At 39.1% G+C, this 22,770-nt stretch overlaps 1 long non-coding RNA gene across 1 annotated transcript in view; it reads left to right on the plus strand.

Annotated features, from left to right (window-relative positions):
- The window catches only part of LOC140523786 (uncharacterized), a 53,041-nt gene extending 47,524 nt beyond the window's left edge, over positions 1-5,517 (plus strand). Inside the window, exon 2 of the long non-coding RNA XR_011973471.1 lies at positions 5,334-5,517. This is a non-coding gene — a long non-coding RNA (uncharacterized lncRNA). The remainder of the gene's footprint in view (positions 1-5,333) is intronic.
- Positions 5,518-22,770: the final 17,253 nt, after the last annotated feature.

A 22,770-nucleotide genomic window follows, 5' to 3' on the forward strand; every position in this document is an offset into this window, starting at 1 on the left:
TCCTCCATGTCATCTTAGTAAGTCTTTATGGTCAGGTTTTTGTTGTTGTTGTTTGCTCTTTTTTTTCCAGCCTATTTTTTGACTTTCAACTTTATGTTAAAGTTGGGCTTTGCTTACTTGGGGGCAAGAAGATATTGTACAAAGCTTCTTTGTGCTGCTGTTTTTAGAGTTAGTTTTTGCAGTCTACAGGTTTTCAGTATTTCCAAGGTGGTATGATCTGGGGAGAGGTATGGTCATTGCTCTTTTAGTGTACACCCAGGAAGGGTGCTACTCCCCTGTAGCTGTAAGAATTAATGTTTCTTTTTGCCTTGGAACTGTGACCAGATCCCCTGCTTTCCTGAAGTCACAACTGCTAGTGCTCCTCTCTGCCTTAGAACTTTGACCAGGACCCCTGATCCCCTGTGACTGACCATAAGCACTCTTCTCCATCCTAGAACTGTGACTCAGAACTGCTGTGGGTAAGAGAATTGCTGAGCAGCACCACCTACTTCTAGAGCCAGCAAAGGGTCCTCTGTAATCTCTGACCAGTTGCCTGACCCCCTTACCATCTTTGGACTGAGAGTTCCCAAAGCTACATTGCTGTTGCTCTCTGGGTGGACTTTCACACTGGTGTCATAGACCTCTCCTGCTGACTTCTTAAGTTGTTTTGACTGGAAAAACATCTCACTCTGACCTTCTGCTGGCTCTACCTCTACAAAATTTCATTTGAGGAGTTATTTTAAAGTTGTTTGAAGGGTAATGTTGAGAGAATTCACCTGGGTTGCTGCCCATATTCCACCATCTTGGCTACATTTTATTTGTAGTTTTAGAGAATTATCTAAGTGCACTGAGAAGTTATCTGCCTTGCTCAAAGTCACAGAGCCAGTATATGTCAGGGGCAGAATTTAAACTCTTCCTTACTTCAAGGTTAGTTCTCTATCTAGTATAAAGTGGTTGCCTCCCAAAGTACAAATAGGGTAAAACACCCCAAACCAGATTTCAATTGTCTTTGCATATCAAGATTTCTTAGAAGTCAATTCAACAAATATTTCTTAAGTACCGATTATATGCAAGACATTGTCCTTGGTGTTGGGCATTTAAAGGGAAACTAGGTACTACCTCTTCTCTCAAAGAATCCATTGATAGAAAAAATCACATCTTAGTCTAGAAATATACAAGAAAGGTACCAACAGAGTGCTAGAATTAGCTGGACCTTGAAAGATTTCAGCAAGCAGATTGGGGGTGGGGGTGGTTCTTGGGAATGTTATGATCAAGGATATGAAGTTGAAGAAATGTGGACTCATCCTGGTTCTGGTAAGCAGTCCAGTGTGGTCAAGTGTAAAAGTACATGAAAGGGAATTGGATGAAATAGAACTGTAAAGTTGGATTAGCGTCACATCATAAAGGAGTTAGGTTGCCAGACTGAGGATCTTGAACTTTGCTCACTAGACCATAGGGAGTCATTAAGTTTTATGGGCATGAGTGGTGATGAACTCACAGCTGAGCATTAGGAAGATTCATCTGACAACAACCTGGAGTATGAAAAAAGAGAGACAAAAATACTGGCAGAGATGTTAAGAGGCCAACTGCATAGCTTAGGTGAGAAGTGATAAGGGCATAGTCTAGGGCGGTTTTTTGGAAATGGTAAGGAGGAAATGATTAAAAAGATTTTGGAGCTAAGACAGGCAGGATTTCTGTGTATGTGTAAGATGAAGGCTAGGGAGAAGTAGTAAATGGTGTAGGATTATGAACATTGGTGACTGGACAATGGTGGTAACACTGATTAATGTAAGGAAATGAGGAAGGAGAACATGTGCTTGATGGTGGTAGTGGTGGTGGGGTGGGCGATGATGAATTCATTGCCAGATGTGTTTGTCAGAGTACAGGCTTACAATGCTATGGGGCCTTTAAAATGTTAGAGAGGGCAAGACCACCATGATGACTCCCAAATAAAAGGAGCTTAGGGAGGTCAGGAAAAAAGCTCAGAGAAAGGAGCTCATGTTGTTGTTCAGCAGCCTATGTGGTGACTCATTCCCACAGTTGACATCCAGCTTCACCAAGATTCTGATCAAGGCTTTGTTTCATTCCTGCTTTTTTTCTATTCAGATTAATTAGTTCTTTTCAGTATCTAAATTTTGTCTAGCTTTGCTATGCAGCTTCTTTAATTGTTTGTCTGCATGGATTTGATACTCTCCTTCCCCCATACCTAGACAGATCCAGTTGATCACAGAAACACCTCACAGTGGATCCTTCTCAGTAGGTGGGGAGTCTTTTGTTCTTTGCAACTATGGGATTCTATAGATTTATTTAATCCTTTGTCTTCTAGAAACTGTATAATCTGGCTCCATCTGTGTTGAGTTTCAAGTACTCAAGGGACATTTTGGTGGCATTTGCTAATGTAATTGGGGCTTGGAAAATGAGTGGAAAAATCAGGACTGAACTAAAAAAAAGATTGGAGCTTGGGGATGGAGTTAGATAAGACATCAGAGTGCCAAGCACCCAAGAATACACACTGTATATTGATAGAAAATCTTTCTCCACGGACCATTCCAAGAGCAGGAAGAAAGTGTACATCTCCATGGCAGCTCTTATAGCAATTCTTGGAGAAAGTTACTTTTCCTATCAAAGCCATCCAATTTGATCCAAAACCCAGTAAGATCCTGGATCTGGTGGTGATGGTAGATGCTAAAGCTGCTTTTAATACAGACTCAGGAGCTACACAAATGTTAAGAATCCAGCGTGGTCCAGGAGTTTGTGGTAATAGCCAGCTCCAGACCCTTGACTGGGCTTCACTCTAATTATATTTTTCTATGTCACCCTGAAGTATACACTAGTTATTCCTAGTTCTGCTCTCTGAGGACAAGAACAAGATTAACCCTCTTCCACATGGCAAGTAGTGTTTTGTTTACTATGCTAAACATTCCTAGTTCCTTCAGGAAATCCTTGAATGGCATGTAAAGCTTCATATCTCCATGTGATGCTTTCTAGTTTGTCTATGTGACTCTGTGGTCAGAATACAACCTCCAGATGTACTCTACCATGGCAGAATATAGCAAGAATGTTTCTTCTACGTTCTAGATTCTCTCTCTCTCTCTCTTTCTCTTTTAATATGCTACGATTGATTAACTTTTTTGAGTTTTTTTGAGTTGACACATACTGAGCTTATAATTTACTAAAATAAAAATAATAATAGATAATATTTATACAGTGCTCACTGTATGCCAAGCACTGTTTTAGGTACTTTATTATCTTATTTGACTTTCACAACTACCCTGAGAAGTAGGTACTATTATTATCCCCATTTTACAGATAAGGAAGTAGAGGCAAGCAATAGTTAAGTGACTTGCTCAAATTTGTACATCTATTAGGTATCTAAGGTTGGATTTGAACTCAGGTCTTCCTGGTTCCAGTCCCAGGCTTTTTTTTACTGTACCACTCATCTGCCCTAGACTCCTTTTAGACCAGCTGTTATATAGCTACAGCTCCCTGTCTTGTACTTGTAATATTAATTTCTTGAACCCAAGTGTAGGAATTTACCTTTATGTTGATTAGATATCATTTTCTTAGACTGTCCATTATTCTAGACATTTGGAACCTGATTCTGTTAGTCAATATTTTACCACTCTTAGCTTCATCTCATCTGTTTTTTATCCAAGCCATTGATATGTCATTTGGCTAACTAATGATGAAGCAAGCCTCCTTCAACCAAGTAGAACTGTTATTCCTTTCAAACTATCTCTCTAAGAAGAAAAAAAGAAGTGGGGTAGAGGTGGGAGGGAGAAGGCAAAGGAACAAGTATTTATTAAGCATTTATGATGTGCCAGGCACTGTGTTAAACACTTTACAAAATTATCTCATTTGATCCTAAGGGATGAAATATCTCATTTGCTCTAAAATATCTGAGGAGAGGTGTGTGTGTGTGTTTTCTGAGTTCCCATTGTAGAATAGTATAGAAGTACTTCAATTATCTACTCAGCTCCTATAGTTCAAGATTCCATATGGGGAATAATGCCTCCTCCTAGAGAGCCTCCTAGGAATCCAGCAATGTATAACTCCTATATACTCCTTTAGATATTTTTCTGAGTCATTCTCAGGAAGATGTTGAAAACCATGGTGGAACATAGGTTGTTGGAAAGGGGAAAACAATTTGGCCCCAATATGTACTGTGTGGGCAGCTAGGTGACACAGTAGATAGGGCACTGGACTTGGAATCAGGAGACCTCATCTTTATGAGTTCAAATCCAGCCTCAAACACTTACCAGGTATGTGTATGAGGTATGAGCAAGTCACTTAACCCTGTTTGCCTCAGTTCCTCATCTGTAAAATGAGTATCTCTACCAAGAAAACTGTAAATGGGGTCATGGAGAATTAGACACAACTGAAACAACTCAACAATAAAAATGTACTGTATATAGTGAATACTTTTATAGATTCTATGTTTTAAAAGAAGACTAAGTAATTTGGGATTAATAATGATTAAAAAAATGTATTTTACTACCAATTATTTCTTATTTACTACAGTAATGAAATTTAGTTTTGAGCCATGCTGAAATACTAGGTTAGAATATTGCCCAGAACTATCAATGATTGTTATCTAATTCCTCCTTTGACCTTTAGTCTGTATCTTTTTTGTTCATTTTTTTTGAAGAAGGTCTATGATTTCATTGGTTTGAGGAATTTCCAATGTGAAAACTCCCTCTATCACTGCTCATTGGCACCTGCTCTGCAACCTTATCTTAAAATCTTAGAGAGTTGCCTGGGATCACAGTCAATATAAGTCCAGTCTTTTTGACTCCAAGGGTATCTATTTATTCATTATACTACACTGATTCTTGGCCTATATAAGTATTTACTGGAAATTTGGATTTTGGTTCTTTGTGTAAAGGACTCTGACCTATGTTATTACAGTATTCCTTGGAATGTTTCCTTTTTCCAACACAGTATCTGATAAGGGAAATGATAATTATCATGTATATGCATTTATAGACATCATGTGTTTACTATATAAAATACCTTAATGCAACTTTAAAAAACATGAAATCATCATTTCTGATCTTTATTTAATCCTGGAATCACAAAGGCAAAGAATACAGCTCATGATGAAAGCCTCCCTTCCCAAGAGTATGAAATGTTTTTTGCGAACTGTGATGGTGCTCCCAAAGGCAGCTGTTTCTCCTTCTCTCTCAGATATTTCCCCTTCTCACCATGTTTATTTGAAAGTAGAAGTGCAGAAAATTCATGAAATGAAGCTATGAACCTGATGATATTGTTATATGATGACAGGGATGGAGGAGTATTTGCACAACCAAGGAAATGTGATAATATTTACTTTTTTCTTGCTTTTCTCTTAACAGAGTACATACTTTAATATACCAGGGGATCTATCATCTCATCAAAACATCACTCATTGTGTGTGCACCTGAGAAGATATAAAATGCAACCTAGCTACATCTTTTTTTGTGTTACTGTTGTCCCCATTCTCCCATGGTTCCTCTAAGATGGTCCATTGCATTGCATATATATATCCAACATGAATGATTTATAGTCATTGGTTTTTCTTGCTATGACTACACAAGTAACGCTTTCCATCAGACTTGATACAACTCAGGAAGCAGAGTACATAACGATTATAGTTACGTTCTAATCATCATAATTGTGAACATCATAGATGGGTTAATCCAGCTTTAGACACAAATTAATTACTAGCAGTCTCAGATGATTACTTTATCCTGTACCATCCCCAACTTATATACTTGATTTCTTAGAAGACCAAATGATATTAATATTCACCAATTGATATAAGTAGTCTTAGATTGTTTTAATGTGTATATCTGTTCTTTTTTCCTTAAGTGAAACATAAATTATATAAGGACAGAAAGGATATCTATTTATTTTACACTATCGTCTTTCTACCCTTCCCATCAGTGTTCTACACATAACAGTGGTTCAGTTAAGTTACTTGACTGACACTCCTTAAGAAAGTTTTCCAGGGGCGGAGCCAAGATGGCGGAGTAGAAAGACGCACATACACATAGCTCTGAACCCACAACCCATAGAATGGCTACAGGGAAGTAACTCACGGCGAATTCCGCACCCAGAGGCCACGGAACATAGGAGCGAGGGAGATTTCTGTTCCAGAGAGACCTGCAAACCTCTCGCGGGGGGTCCTTCGCGCCGCGGACTGGGCGCCGGGACTGGGAGCTGAGTGCAGCCCTGCCGCGGCCGCGGCACCGAGAGGAAAAGATCCGAGCAGGCTTCACAGACAGGATCTCCAGCGGCCACGCGGGTCCCTCCACCCACAGAGGGATCTGCAAACCTCTCGCAAAAGGTCCGTCGCGCTGCAGACACAAAGCCCAGCCTGGACCTGCTGCGGCCACGGCTGCGGCACCGAGAGAAACAGATCCGAGCAGGCTTCAGGGACGGGATCTCCAGCGGCCGCACAAGTCCCTCCACCCACAGGTGACAGGGGTGGGTGAGAGAGTCTCTTTGGCGGGTCGAGAGGGGAGTGGGGTGCCCCCATAATTCAGGCCCCCCCCCCGGGAGGTAGAAGCTGAGAGGCGGCTGCAGACAGGGGCTCCCCAAGCGGACGGGAGCTTGAATCCATTGCGGAAGGTCTGCGCATAAACCCCCTGAGGGAACTGAGCCTGAGAGGTGGCCCTGCCCCGATCTCAGCACCAGATCATAATCTCATACTGAATAGCAGCACTGCCCCCGCCAAAAGCCCTGAGGCTGGAAGCAGCATTTGAATCTCAGACCACAAACACGGGCTGGGAGGATCAGGAGGTGAGGTGGGTGTGAGGAAAATATTCAGAGGTCAAGTCACTGGCTGGGAAAATGCCCAGAAAAGGGAAAAGAAATAAGACTATAGAAGGTTACTTTCTTGGCGAACAGGCATTTCCTCCCTTCCTTTCTGATGAGGAAAAACAATGCTTACCATCAGGCAAAGACACAGAAATCAAGGCTTCTGTGTCCCAGCCCACCCAATGGGCTCAGGCCATGGAAGAGCTCAAAAAGAATTTTGAAAATCAAGTTAGAGAGGTGGAGGAAAAGCTGGGAAGAGAAATGAGAGACATGAAGTCAAAGCATGAACAGCAGATCAGCTCCCTGCTAAGGGAGACCCAAAAAAATGTTGAAGAAATTAACACCTTGAAAACTAGCCTAACTCAATTGGCAAAAGAGGTTCAAAAAGCCAATGAGCAGAAGAATGCTTTCAAAAGCAGAATTAGCCAAATGGAAAAGGAGATTCAAAAGCTCACTGAAGAAAATAGTTCTTTCAAAATTAGAATGGCACAGATGGAGGCTAATGACTTTATGCAAAACCAAGAAATCACAGAACAAAGAGAGAAGAATGGAAAAATGGAAGATAATGTGAAATATCTCATTGGAAAAACAACAGACCTGGAAAATAGATCCAGGAGAGACAATTTAAAAATTATGGGACTACCTGAAAGCTATGATCAAAAGAAGAGCCTAGACATCATCTTTCATGAAATTATCAAGGAAAACTGCCCTGAGATTCTAGAACCAGAGGGCAAAATAAATATTCAAGGAATCCACAGAACACCGCCTGAAAGAGATCCAAAAAGAGAAACTCCTAGGAACATTGTGGCCAAATTCCAGAGTTCCCAGGTCAAGGAGAAAATACTGCAGGCAGCTAGAAAGAAACAATTCAAGTATTGTGGAAATACAATCAGGATAACACAAGATCTAGCAGCCTCTACATTAAGGGATCGAAGGGCATGGAACAGTATATTCCAGAAGTCAAAGGAACTAGGACTAAAACCAAGAATCACCTACCCAGCAAAACTGACTATAATACTTCAGGGGAAAAAATGGTCTTTCAATGAAATAGAGGATTTTCAAGTATTCTTGATGAAAAGACCAGAGCTGAAAAGAAAATTTGACTTTCAAACACAAGAATGAAGAGAACCATGAAAAGGTGAACAGCAAAGTGAGGTCATAAGGGACTTACTAAAGCTGAACTGTTTACATTCCTACATGGAAAGACAATATTTGTAACTCTTGAAACATTTCAGTATCTGGGTACTGGGTGGGATTACACATGCACACACGCTCACATACACAGAGACAGAGTGCACAGAGTGAATTGAATAGGATGGGATCATATCTTTAAAACAAAATGAAATCAAGCAGTGAGAGAGAAATATATTGGGAAGAGAAAGGGAGAAATTGAATGGGGCAAATTATCTCTCATAAAAGAGGCAATCAAAAGACTCATTAGTGGAGGGATAAAGAGGGGAGGTGAGAGAAAAACATGAAGTCTACTCTCATCACATTCCACTAAAGAAAAGAATAAAGTGCACACTCATTTTGGTAGGAAAACCTATCTCACAATACAGGAAAGTGGGGGATAAGGGGACAAGCAGGGTGGGGGGGATGATAGAAGGGAGGGCATGAGGAGGAGAGTGCAATTCGAGGTCGACACTCATGGGGAGGGATAGGATCAAAAGAGAATAGAAGTAATGGGGGACAGGATAGGTTGGAGGGAAATATAGTTAGTCCTATACAGCACAACTATTATGGAAGTCATTTGCAAAACTACACAGATTTGGCCTATATTGAATTGCTTGCCTTCCAAAGGGAAGGGGTGGAGAGGGAGGGAGGTAAAGAAGGTGGAACTCAAAGTGTTAGGATCAACTGTTGAGTAATGTTCTTGCCACTAGGAAATAAGAAAAACAGGTAAAGGGGTATAGAAAGCTATCTGCCCCTACAGGACAAAAGAGAAGATGGAGACAAGGGCAGAGAGGGATGATAGAAGAGAGAGCAGATTGGTCATAGGGGCAATTAGAATGCTTGGTGTTTGGGGGGGGAGGGGATAAAAGGGGAGAAAATTTGTAACCCAAAATTTTGTGAAAATGAATGTTAAAAGTTAAATAAATAAATTTAATAAAAAAAAAATAAAAAAAAAAAAAAAGAAAGTTTTCTATAAGTGTATGCAAAGAAGACAATGTGACAAATTGTCAGAAGATCTAGGGTCAAATTCCTACTCTGATTTCTTTCTCTGAGTGAGCTTGGTCAATAATTTAACCTTTCTGGACCTCAATTTGTAAAATGAAGGGGGAGTTAGAATTGGATGAATCCTAATATCCATTCAAAATCCAAATCTATGATCCCAGACCTAGTTGGGATGGAGAAGCTACTTATATACTCCTTTTTCACTTTTGCTTTCTATGAGGAATATCTTTTCTGTGGGGTATGGCTATGATTGTTGGCAATGTAAACTTTGGGTACTTCCTTTTCCACCCACCATCTCTGGGGAGCAATGGATTATCCTTCTCATTATGTCTCTAGTATGTAAGCATTATTCAATGTTAGGCCCAGAACTGTCAACACCAATAGTCATGATGAACATCCTTTGCTTCCAGTCAGTGATTCTTAGCTTGGTGTCTACATTCACCTTAACTCTGAGTGGAGGGAAGTGTAAAGGAAAGATATTCACTTCATGGCTCAGTGGGCTTCATTGTGCATTGGAGAACCAGAAGCCTGGAACTGAGAATAACGAAAACACTGTGTATAACTAGAAACCTGTCTCTAGGGCATTTGCTTCCTGAAACTGTATATCACATCTTCTGATCTCTGTATCCCAAGAGAGGCAATTTAATGAATGGAGAAAAAAAGAAAAATTATGCTGATTGATAATTAGCAACCTCTGCATTCAAGTTCTGTAGTAACTTTTTGCTTCTCACAAGGTCTCCCCATAGTTTAGAAAACAGGTATTTTGACAGCTTTGAGTTTAAAGAACTACATTTTAAACAGTTTTATCATTTTGTTTTTATATCAGCTTTATTTCTGAATCTCTCTTCCCTCCCTTCCAAAGAAAACCAAGCAAATCAGTAAAACTTATCAGCATATCAACTGATAAGATACGTAATATTCTACACTAGAGGTGGGAAACCTGCAGCCTCAAGACCACATGTGGCCCTCTAGGTCCTCAAGTATGGCCCTTTGACAGTCAAAGGAAAGACCTAGAGGGCCATAAGTGACCTTGAGGCCTTAGGTTCTTCACCCCTGTTCTATACCTATAGTCTCCTTTCATGCCTGGCACATTGTAGACATGTAACGATTGCAGTCTTTTGTTCTTCAAGAGCCAAAATGACATCATTTTGTTGTGGTCAAGGTATAGTGTGTCTGACTGTGGTTAATCAGAACAATATGAGCTAAGAAGGCTCTACTTTCTACCTCTGGAACACAAATAGATTATATGAACTTATTGACTGATTCACCCTGATTAGGAAGAAAGAAGGGACATTCATTTTCTCCATCTTCTCCAGGCCCAAGTTTCTTGGTCATAATGATTAAACAATGTTCAGTTATTGGATTTTTGTTACTTCTCTTTCTGTTTATTTTGTTCTAGTAATTGTATATATATCTTTCCCCCAGTACTGCTTATATCACTACAAGGCAGTTTGGCTTACCAGACATAGTGATGATCTTAGCATCCTTAGCATCAAGAAGACCTGAATTCAAAACCTACCTCAGATACTTACTAGCCATATGATCCTGAGCAAGTCATCCAGCCTCTCTCAGAGACTCGAGTTCTTCATTTATAAATAATACTAATAAAATGAGATAATATATATTAAATGCTTTGTAAATATTAAAGTACTGTATACATATCAGCTGTTTTTATTATCAGCTGCATCAGTTTATATGAGTTTTCTCATGCTTCTCTAAATTCTTTATAGTCACTGTTTCTTATGGTGCAATGATAGTTCAATAAATGCGCATCCTCCATTCCCCAATTGATCAGCACCTATTTCATTTCTATTATGCTGCCATGAATATTTTAATGTAAGACCTTGTAAAGAACTAAATTTAAAAAAATACCTATATATGCACATATTTGTCCATGTATAGAATTACACATCTCCTCTAAAATTTTACCAGAATGCCTGATTAAGGAATAGAAGTCATACATCAATCTCTAGGCATCTTTGAAGTCATCAGTCTCAACATTTTCATTCTGCAGATGAAGAAACTGAGTAGTTGAGTGACTTGCCATGGATCACACTATTATTTAGGGTCAGATGTGGAACGCGAAAGCTGGTTCTTGCAGATTGTAAATCCAGTACCCTATTCATGACATCATGCTACCTCTCAAACCAAGTGGTGCTGAATTCCCTAATTCTATGGCAACAAAGCTTTGGTTCTTATTCAGTTATGGCCCTTCAATCTACCCTCTGATCCCTTTCCCAATGGTATCTGTAGTAATTAGGTTGGCTTTGGTTTAAGAGAGTATTGGCCTATGGGCCTTCTGCTTCTCACTCATAAAGGTATGGGAAGCTGTGTATACAGTGGGAAAAGTACCAGAGACCTGCATTCCAATCCTGACTCTGCTCATTATGACCTGTATGATTTTGGGCAAATCACTTAATCCCTTTGGGCTATGGTTCTTCATGTGTAAAACAAGAATGGTTGGATCATGTGATCTCTAAGGTTACTTCCAGTTTTAAATCTATGATCTTGTCTGATGTAGATATCCATTAGTATTCATAATAATAGTAACTTGCCTTGAGGAAGATTTCACAAGATTATGATAGAAGAAATCCCTGCAGCCAGACATAGAAAAGATATCCACCTTGACTGAACGCAAAGGACGCAAATATTGATAGAGACGAGACAGGATAGAATGATATCGGTCTGTGTCAGGAAAGAAGAATGGAGCTTAAAGAGCAGAATCTTAGATCTTAATCAATTAAACGTTGGAGATACAAAGACAAAAGGGAAATAGTTCCTGCCTTCAAGGAGCTTATGTTCTAATAAGAGTAAAAACGTACATTTTTTTCTTGGTCCTGTGATTTCATCTGTAAAGGAAGATCATATTGAGGAAAACCCTTTACCCCTGCAGACTGGCACCTTTCCTGCCACTTCTAGTCTTACAGTGTTACATGGGTGAGGGGTGGTCCCTGAGAGATCAGTCCTATGTGGTGTCACATAGCCAGTACATATCAGAGGTAAGACTTAAAAGCCAGGTCTTCCTTTCTCTGAGGCCAGCTCTCTATACACATTGCAAACTGTAAATACACACATACACATACATACATGCACACATATATTCGTGTATGGAAAGTATAGACAGTACACACAAATATATGGAGAATATTTAATTTTATTCTCAATTTTATATACATATTATATATATACAAGATGTTCATTATATATGGTAGAGTATATATACCTCATACAACAAATACACATGTATGTATATATGTATACATGTGTACATATCAATGCATATATACATATACACATATATGCATAAAACTTTGGGTAGTTTTGGGAAGGAGAGTGCTAGCTGCTGGGGGTGGGGGAGTGGATCAGGAAAAGTTTTATGTTAAAGGTGGTACTTGAGCTAAGTCTTGAAGGAAATCCGGAATTCCAAGAGTCTAAGATGAGAAGAAGAAGATGGGTTTGAGCTATGCATATGCAAAGAAGATGAGTTTTGGCAGCACTTGAGACTGAAGTGTAGCAGAGAGGTTGGAATAAAAACTATGTTTGTACAACAAGTTTCTCCCCCACAGCTGCTAGCCAGAAGTACGTGGGCTAAATAACTATATAATCAGAGGTTCTTAAACTTTGTGTCATGCGTTCCTTTGGCAATCTGCTGAAGTCACTGGACCCGTTCTCAGAAAGATATTTTTAAATACAAATAAAGTATATAAGATCTCAATTTGAAGGTGGCCTTACCAACAACACAGTTCAGTTTTTATGTTTTGACAAAAGCAAGCACTCATAAGTCATTAAATAGTTAACAAAAGGAGATTTACCTTTCCTTAGCCAACAACGATCTGCAACTAGGAAATGATCCACTTAGCTTCACTGGAGAGGCATTCCCCTTACCTCCCTTGTTTCCATATGGAAAGGCGTCTGGTCATAAGGGTAAAATATGAAGAAGGACATGAGACTTGTATTATTTTCAGAAATGCACCAAGTTAGAGGACCTCTACTGTAAATGGGCAGGATTTTTTTTTGTCTTTATATGCATTAGGGAAATAGAGGCTAATCAGTTCTGGGACTGCCTTGTGTCCTTTTACAGAAAATTGATCCCTGCTGCAGGAGGGAAGGAGGCAGGGTAGGTGTAGACTCCCACAAAAGAGATGGGATAGGGAAAGACTTAGGAAATAGGTTGGAAGGGAGAAAAAAACTTAAAAAATGGATGTGGTGCCAGGAAGATGCCTCATAGTTATGCCTAATTTTTGTTACTGCAAATAAGAAGTATCTCTTTACTACCTCCAAATGAGGTCTTTCCTGATGCTTCTGGCTCTTACTCCGTCCTTTCTTCTCACCCTTCCTTCACCCCCCCCCCCACATTACCTTGCTTTTTCTATTTTTATGCTAGGAATTAATAATAATGATAAGGCAGGTATGTGGTGAAGTAGATAGAGTGTTGGGCCTGGAGCCAACTTCCTGAGTCCAAATGTGGCCTTAGACACTTACTAGCTATGTGACCCTAGGCAAGTCACTTAAGTTTTTTGCCTCAGTTCTCTATCTATAAAAGGAACTGGAGGAGGGAATGGTACACCACTCCAGCATCTTTGCCGAGAAAATCTCAGATGGGGTTACGAAAAATTGGGCATGACTGAAAACGACTGAAAAGCTACAATGATGGTGATGATGGTAACAAAAATAGCCCCTATTCATATAGTACTTACTATATGCCAAGCATCGTGCCAAGTGCTCTACAATTATTAGCTCCTGTGATCCTCACAACAATCTAGGGAAGTTCGTGCTATTATTTTACAGTTGAGAAAGCTGAAGCAAACAGAAACTAAGTGACTTGCCCAGGGTCACATAAGTGTCTGAGGCAGGATTGGAATTCAGGTCTTCCTGACTGCAGGTGACTGTAGTTAACTATTCCCATCTTGAGAAGCCACAGTTGTAAGCTTTCAGTTCTTGGCAGTTGCCATACTGACATACAACCTTTCTTAGATCCTGAGCTTCTGGGTTTGATTTCTGGGCACATTGTTAACACTCCTTTGTCCTTCCTTTAGCTGCTGTGGTGTGTCAAATAGTAGATTAGGGAATAGGGAAAGCTGAGAGAACTTTCAAATGTTTTTCTTGTTATAATGGGGTGCTAATAAGCCTGCTCAGTGGAGCCTGCAGAAGGGTAATTGACAGGAATCACAACCAACATTCTTTGGACGTTTGGGAGGTTGTAGTTTGGGGAAAAGGTGACAAGGTAACTGATTTTCAGGTATTTTAAAAACAAAAATATTAACTTAAAAATTTAGCTTAACAGTGTATGAATAGAAAACAGGCAAATATAAGCAGATGGTCATGGGGGAAGGGAACAAAATGATTAGCTCTTGTCTCCAGAGTCAAGTTGGAAGAGTACAGAGTACTCTTTCTATATTAAAGTTGTCTATAAATGCTGTCTTGTAATAGAATAATAAAAATATTTACTTAATTTAAAAAACCAGTATGGTTGTAATTGATTCAATTAATTTCTCTTCTTGCCTGGGTGTCATTTCTGTATCTGTCAATAAATTTGTTGCTGGAACATTTTATTTCTATACACAAAAGTAGAACTCATTAATTGCTAAGCACATTCTGACATTCAGTTTGCATTGGTACTTCTGCTAGTTTGTATTTCTTTGGATAGCATATAAAAAGAGAACATTACAGTATGGAGTACTATCAGTGAGCCAAAAAGTAGGAAATTGCTAATATCTCAAATCTCCTCTAAGGTAGCTTTTTATTATTTCCATAAAGCTTATACTTCGCTTCAATCATTGTTTATTTTTTCCCCTCCTCTGTCCTTTCTTACATTCTGAAATACATTCTCATCCCAAATAGACTATAGATAGCACAAAAATGTCCTCAAGTAATTGAAAACAATGTCTTTGCTTTCAGGGCTTCTTTTGATGTAGATAAAAGTTTCAATATAACCCCTTCTCTGGCAATTTTCATACCTATTTCTTCATTTTGGGTGGAATTTAATATAAACCCCAAAAGGCTATGTGATCATCAAAGGAAGACTCCGCAGGAATATGCACACAGACAGACAGAAACAAACAGAACAACTGTTTCTTTCATTGAGGAATTTCTGAAGTTACTGAAGATAAAAGTTTCTCAAGAACTTGGAAAAGCTTTGTCATTGCAGATGAGACAAACACATACTTAAAAGCATGGGGGAAGACTTGTGTGAATCTCAAATCACAAAACCTTATAATGAAATGCTCTTTCTACCATTTTACGTGTGTGTCATGCAAAGATGGATTTTTCTTGATGCTGGCTCCAAATAAGCAAGTTGTCAAGTTGATCAAGACAAATAATCCAAGCATATATCCACACGGAAAAAAAATAACTACTGGCACCCAGCAATTACCTGTGATTCATTTTTCAGCCAATGGCACTATTATGTGGATTCCTGGGGATACTCCTAACAGTTAGAATCTCTTCCTGGGGGCAGAATGAAAAATTGTTTTCTTCTTTTCCCAGCAGCTTAAGAGAAAAATGATTGTTTGCTTGTGTTCCATTCCCAGACCACTTGAGGGAGGCCTCTGGGCTGTACTGTCACTGTTGTTTGTTTATGCTTTGTCTATAATGTTGGTTATAGAGCACTTCAGGGGATAACTGAGCAGCTTTGATGCCAGGAAAATAATAATAATAAGAATAAATTTTTAAAATAAACTGTCAAAAACTATTTTTGAACCTGAAACATATTTTTATCTTATATGCTATGCCCCAAGTATCTATTATAAATAAAACTCAAGTGTTTAAGATTGCTGTAGTCTCGAAAAACCTGAAGATTTAGCCTTTCTTTGTCCATACGCCCTTTCCCTTGCCTTCTCATATCCTTCCTCCTGTCCTGCTTCTTTTCTGGGGGAAACAACATTCTCTCCATATCTGGAAATGTCTATTCTCTGAAACTCCTAGTTTTCTATTTAATTGGCATCTCCCTGAGTGTAACCACACAGGAGAGAAAACTAATCCAATTTTGCCAGATTTCAACTCTTTTGCCTCCCTGTAGAACCTGTAGAATTACCCTAATCCAACTTGGGAGATACCTCAGTTGTCTTCAGGTATGAACTCCAGAATCCCTGAGAAAGCTTGGTGAAGTCTTGCATGAAAACTTAGGAAAAGCATCTTACTTGAACTGGGGGAAGGGGCTACCTCCTCCTTCTACCTAAGATGACATAGGGGGTCAGCAGCTGCCTTAATTTAGAGTGAGGGGGGTTGCCCTGGCAATCTTCACTCTTTACATACCTTTCCTTCTCTCCTTTGCCCTCTCAAAAACCTCTGCTTTAAAAGGAGGGTAGATATTATTCTGTTTCATTGTGAGCTGAAACACAGAAGGAAGAGTAGACATTGATTCTGTTTGGAATTGTCACAATGCAAAAAAAGGCAAACTCTAATCATAACCTTAGGTAAATGCATGTTTCCACTAAGTAGGATAGCCTTTAAAAAGATGATACAATTTTTTCCATGTACTCTCTAGATGTGATAAAGATAAACCCTCGAAGCAAACTTGAACCTTTACAGAATCAGCCTCATGTAGAGCAGCTTCAGGGAACCTCAATTCCCTCAGTTCTATTTCTTACTATTACTAAGCTATTACTGTTATTGTTACTAAACTATGGTTTAAAGCTGGCCTCCACCTACAAAAATTTCCCAAGAACACTATGTATTACAAATGGAGCTGGTTGGTTGTTGTCCTTCGTCTTTGAAGAGGACCAAAATGACCTCACCATGATAAATGAAATTTTAGTGTGTCCAGCTGTGGCTGATCAGACCAATATGAGCTCGGAATGCTCTACCACAGGTTGGGCACAGATAGTCCATGTGAATATTTGGGGTGGATATCCCAAATCTGCACATCCTGCATTTACTCTGTGCTGTCTCAATTCTGCGTTGGTCAAAGAGCACAGTACCCTTTCTGATGTGGGCACGCCATGCTGAGCAGTCCTGTGCCAGTGTCTCCCACGTTGCACAGTCAAATCCAAGTTCTTGAGAGAGACCTTGAGAGTGTCCTTGTATCTTTCTTCTGGCCACCACATGATCGCCTGCCCCATGTGAGTTCTCCATAAAATAGTCTTTTTCGCAAGCGTACACTTGCATTTTAACAACGTGGCCAGCGCATATGAGTTGCGCTCTCTGAAGCATAGTTAGAATACTTGACAGTTCAGCTCGAGTAAAGTGTCTGGTACCTTATCCTGCCAGGTGATCCTCAGAATCTTCCTAAGACAGTTCAGATGGAAGCAATTCAGTTTTGTGGCATGGCACTGGTAGACTATTCATGTTTCACAAGCATATAACAATGAGGTCAGCACAACCGCTCTGCAGACCTTCAGTTTGGTAGTCAGTCCAATACCTCTTCTCTCCAAACCTTTCTTCAGAGCCTCTCAAACACTGAACTAGCTCTGGCAATGAGTGCATCAACCTCATTGTCAATGTATACATCCCTGGAAAGTACACTACCAAGGTAAGTGAGCTTATCCACAGCATTCAAAACTTCTACATTTGTTGTAACCAATGGTTCCACGTGTAGATGGTGTGGTGGTGGTTGATGGAGCACCTGTGTTTTCTTGGTGCTAATTATTAGGCCAAAATTAGAACAGGTAGCAGAGAATTGATCCATACTTTGTTGAATCTCAACTTCAGAGGCTGCATTGAGTGCACAATCATCTGCAAATAGGAAATCATGCGTCAATACTCCCTCCACTTTGGTCTTGGCTTGTAGCCTTTTCAAATTGAAGAACTTGCCACAAATGGGGCTGTTCTCCCTCCAAGGGACACACTGGGGTGCTCAAACTCACCACTACATGCACATTATAGAGATAACTCCCATATCTATGTCTCTAACACTTAACTTTTTCCCAAACTCCATTCCCACAATACCAGCTACCTATTGGATATTTCCAACTGGATTGTCCTGTAAGTATCTTAAACTTAACTTGTCCTAAGGCAAACTCATTTGCTTTTACTCAAACACATCACTTTTCCTAACTTCCATATTTCTGTCAAGAAATCATCTTTCAAGTAACTCAAACTCAGGTTCATAACTTTAGAGTCTTCCATGATTCTCCCCTCTCCCTCACCCACATATCAATTGCCAAGTCTTATTAATTCTACCTCCATGGCATTTCTCCCATCTTTCCACTCATCCAGCCCTAACTATATAGTTCAGGTCCTTACAACCTCTCATTGGGACAATTGCAATAGTTTACTGACTGGTCTTTCTGCCTCCAGTTGCTTCCCTATCTAATTTATTATCCACAAAACTGTCAAGGTGACATTACTAAAGTAAAAGTCTGACTATGTCACTTCTCTGCTCAAGCAACTCTAATGGCTCCCTAATGTTTCTAGGATACAATACAAATGCCTTTGACCTTGAAAGCATTTCACAATCTGATTCCAGCCTATTTTTCCAGTCTCCTTTCATATAAGTCCCCTTTGTACTCTGTGGTCTCCCAAAATGGTCTTCTCCCTGTTCTTCACATATAGCATTCTGTATCTTACCTCTCTGTTCATTGCAAAGCATGTCCTCTGTGGTTGTAATGCACCCCTTCCTCACCTCTTCCTCTTAGAATCCCTAGCTTCTTTCGAAATTTAACTCAAATAACACTTGCTATAAGGAGGCTTTTCCTGATTTTTCAGCTATTAGAATCCTTTCCCCCCATTATTTTTCATTTACTTTATATGTGTCTTGCACTTATTTATGTATTTCCACATTGTTTTCTTCAAGGCTTAGGAATTCTTCTATTAGGCCACAAAAGGACTTTCAATTTTTACTGGCCCATCAGATTCTTTCACACATTCCTTTAAAGTCCCAGCAACAGACCTCAATCAGTCAACAAATATTCATTAAAAGTGTCATATGTGCTAGGAATTGTGTTAGGCTCTGAGGATACAAATATAAAGCAAAAAGTCTCTATTCATGAAAAGCTTACAAGAACTCGAAGAGGATAGTTCTATCTATGAATTCCACACCAGCTTGTTGATTGTGACTGTGTGTGGATACCAAAACATCTGGTCCTTTGTTTTGTTCAATTAAACTGCTGCCAGTTCAGTACATTTCTCTAAAGAGACAGGCAAACCCATTATTTAAGCAGAAGTCAGGTACCTGGGGTCCTAGTACTGCTACTGCTCCTAAGTTACTCTGTCATCATCTTTCTAGAAGCCATGGAAAAGTTTTGGACAAAAGTACACAGCCCAGTGTAGTGATGAGGATCAAGTCCTGCTCATTCTTGTTGCTATGTGTTCTTTGAGCAACAAATGACTGGAGGTAGCTCTCTGTGTCTCTCAGAGAACTAATTACACCTACCCCTTTTATGAGTGGCAGTATATATCTTGTTGTCTAAAGCAGAGATTCTTAAATTTTTGTGCAGCATAGAACCCTTTGGAAATATGATGAATCCAATGGATCCTCTCTCAGAATAATATTTTTAAATGCATAAAATTCAGTAAGATTATAAAAGAAAACAATTATATGAAAATAGTTATCAAGATATTAAAAAAGAAAAGTTCACAGACAACAGGCAAAGAATCCTTGGGAAATGATTAGTGTATGTATGGATCTATCCAGTCAGACTCTTTTGAGTTGTAGTTTTCCCCTCCTCCCTTGAGAAAAACCCCCCACTCCTTTTCTTTCATTTTTTGGGTGTCAACAGAGTTATTCCCCTAAGAATCACACAGTTGTATACAATTCTTTATTCGTAATGATAGGAAAAGGAATAAAATTGAATACTTTAATCAACCACCACTGGTTTCTTCTGCTAACATGAGCCTCCTAAACTCAGGCAGCACATTTAATCTACAGGCAAGCCCTGAAACCTAGGAGTTGAAAGCTACATAAATAGTTAGTTCTGATATGTATATTTAAATTTAAATTCAAAATTCAAATTAAATTCGGAATTTAAATTCAAATTTGTCACCAACTCACCTAGGGGGGTCATATGGCTAAGCAGGGTAGGTCTTAATCCCAACTCTGTTATCTTCTCACTTTACCCTAATCCTCGTTTTACTCGACCCTCATCTTGGTTTTCCTGGATCCTCTGGGTTCTTTCTGGTTCATATTTATACCAGTAAGTTGGCAGAGTGTGAATTGCCCAGGTTTCTTAGTCCTATCTAAATGACTTGGAAGGTAAATAACTAGTCTAATGCCATGACCTCTTTTCTGTCCTTTCTTCTTAAAAAATTTGTGTCCTAGCCATGTCCCACCTCACTTTCATTCTCAAGATGGATCCCAGCTCTTCCCTTTTGCTCATTCCATCTTGTTGCAACTTTGAAACTTGGTAAGTGAACTCATGGGATCTTTAACTCAGTTTGCTATATTCCCCTCTGCAACTTAGCGAGGTAGAGTGAGGAGGGAATTACATATAGATTTTGTACCATGTTGATTATGGAGTATCCAGGGCATGTTGGAGCAGCTTCAATGTTTAAGAATTAATGATCGGTGTAAAAACAGCCTGTAACATGTGGTTTGTTTTTTTTTAAGACTCAAAACATTTTTGTCCTGTTCTCTATACCCCCAAAATATCTGTTTATCTAAGACTTTGGTATTTAGAATTAAAGTAGTATAATTGTGTCTATACAATTCTGTACCAACTCAGAGATATATGCTGTGCCTACACAATGCCAAAAATCTGATTTACTTTGTTAATTTAATTAAATAGTCACCTAATTTAGTCATTTTTAAATGGCAGTCAAATGAATTAAGTGGAAGTCAGTAGTTCTAACCTAAAACTATCCCTGCCACTAAGTTGAGCTTAATTTTGGGCAAATCAGTTAATCTTTCTTGAACTCAACTTCCCATGAATACAAGAGGGAATCAAAATCACTAAGAAGGCTAAGGTCTCCTCCAACTACTAGTAACAATACTAGAAGCTAGAATTTATGTAGTGCCTATTATGTGCCAGCCACTGTGCTAAAAATTTTACAAATACTATCTCATTTGATCCTCAGAACAGCCTTGCGAGGCAAGTGCTATTATTATCTCCATTTTACAGTGGAAGAAACTGAGGCAGATAGAAGTTCATTGACTTGTCCAAAATCAAATGTCTGAACTACACAAGTATAGAATTCACACAAGGTAAGTAATCATATGAAGGTCGGAAGAAATGATACAAGGACATTCTTTAAGTCTCTCAGAAGAATTTTGGAATTGTAGAGTTTAAAATTGTTTAACCTTAAATAAAAGAAACTGAGGCAGAAGTCTGAGCCAATGGCACTTTATTGAAGTAGATCCCAGATCTTCCTCATGATCTTGGTCTCCAAGACCTTACTTTTTAGGATTTAATACCCAAATATGTAAAAGAGGCTTGGTAAAATACAGAACCTTATTGGTTGATAGACCTTGCTCTTGAGGGTCAAAAATTAAGATGGGCAAGGCAAGGGTCATCTCCAGTGACCAAGTGGTCCCTGTGGTCACAAGATGGTTGTGACCACCAAGTGGTCACAAGATGGTTTTAAGATGGTTACCTGCTCATGTTGGGCAAGAGAAGGTAGTCTGAAGGTACAAAAATTAGTTAGGGGATTTTCCAAAGAATCAAGGGTTTGGACATGGAATTTCAGTAAAAACAAGATGGAGATATCTGTGTCAGCATTCTTGTGACTGCACTAGTAAGCTTCATAGCTGGTAAACAGATAGTGAACATTGGATTCAAGTTTGAGGCCTACTATAAATGCCTAATATAAGAAACTACCTTATCTAATTATCCCTGTGTAATTTATGCAAAATATCAAACTAATTAATACTGATTGGAATAGATTAGGGGTCCAAATGAATCATTCCTCACAGAACTGATTGCAAGACATGGGAGACACTGGCAAAGGACTGCTCAGCAAGGTGTGCCACTGTCAAAGAAGGCACTGTAGTCAAGGAGGGAAGCAGAATTGTGGTATCTCAAAAGAAATGTGAAGTGTACACATTTAGAGACATCTCCACTCCAGTTGTTCATGGGAACTATTCATTCCTCACCCGTGGTTGAGCCTTCCGAACTCTGATTGGTCTTATCAGCCTCAATGGGATATACTGTAGCTTGACTCCAACATAGTGATGTCATTTTAGTCTCCTTTGTGAATGAAAACTACGACCAACCAACCCTGAGGTGAGATTTGGACTCATCATTCCTTTTAGCTTTTAAATCCTGTGATTTGGTGAATGAGTTAATTTAAAAGAACTTAAATTGCGCAGGCAAATCTTATGATTTGAAGTTCCATGTAGAAAAAGCATTAGTTTCAGTAGAAAAAAATAAATTCAGATAGTAATGAGTAAAATCAATTATTTACATCAGGCATAGAAACCCTATTACTTCCATGCTTTTGCTCAAGAGTTCCTTATTTTTGGAATGCCTTATTTCTTTACTTGTCCCATTCATCCTTTCAATACTAACTCCAGTGTCACCTCCTATTTAAAGATTTCCCAAATCCCTGTTGTTTTTTTCTGACCTTCCCTTCAGACCTCACATAGAGCTTTGTTTTGTGCTTCTCTAACACACTTATATAATGCTGTAAATTATAGTTATATATGTCTGCTTGATATGTGTAAGTGGCACAGTGGATAGAGCACTAGATCTATAGTCAGGAAGACCTGAGTTGAAATCCAGTCTCAGTCACATACTAGCTGTGCGACCCTGGGCAAGTCACTTAACCTTGTTTACCTCAGTTCCCTCAACTGTAAAAAGAACTGGAGCAGGAAAATGGCAAATCACTCCAATATTTTTGCCAACAAAACCCCAAACAGGGTCACTGAGAGCTGGATGTGATTGAAACAACTGAACAAAAACAAAAACAAAAAAGTGTGTTTTTTATCCCATTATGAGACTA

The sequence above is a fragment of the Notamacropus eugenii genome, chromosome 2 (genome assembly GCF_028372415.1).
Source record: "Notamacropus eugenii isolate mMacEug1 chromosome 2, mMacEug1.pri_v2, whole genome shotgun sequence".
In the NCBI taxonomy this organism is placed as follows: domain Eukaryota; kingdom Metazoa; phylum Chordata; class Mammalia; order Diprotodontia; family Macropodidae; genus Notamacropus; species Notamacropus eugenii.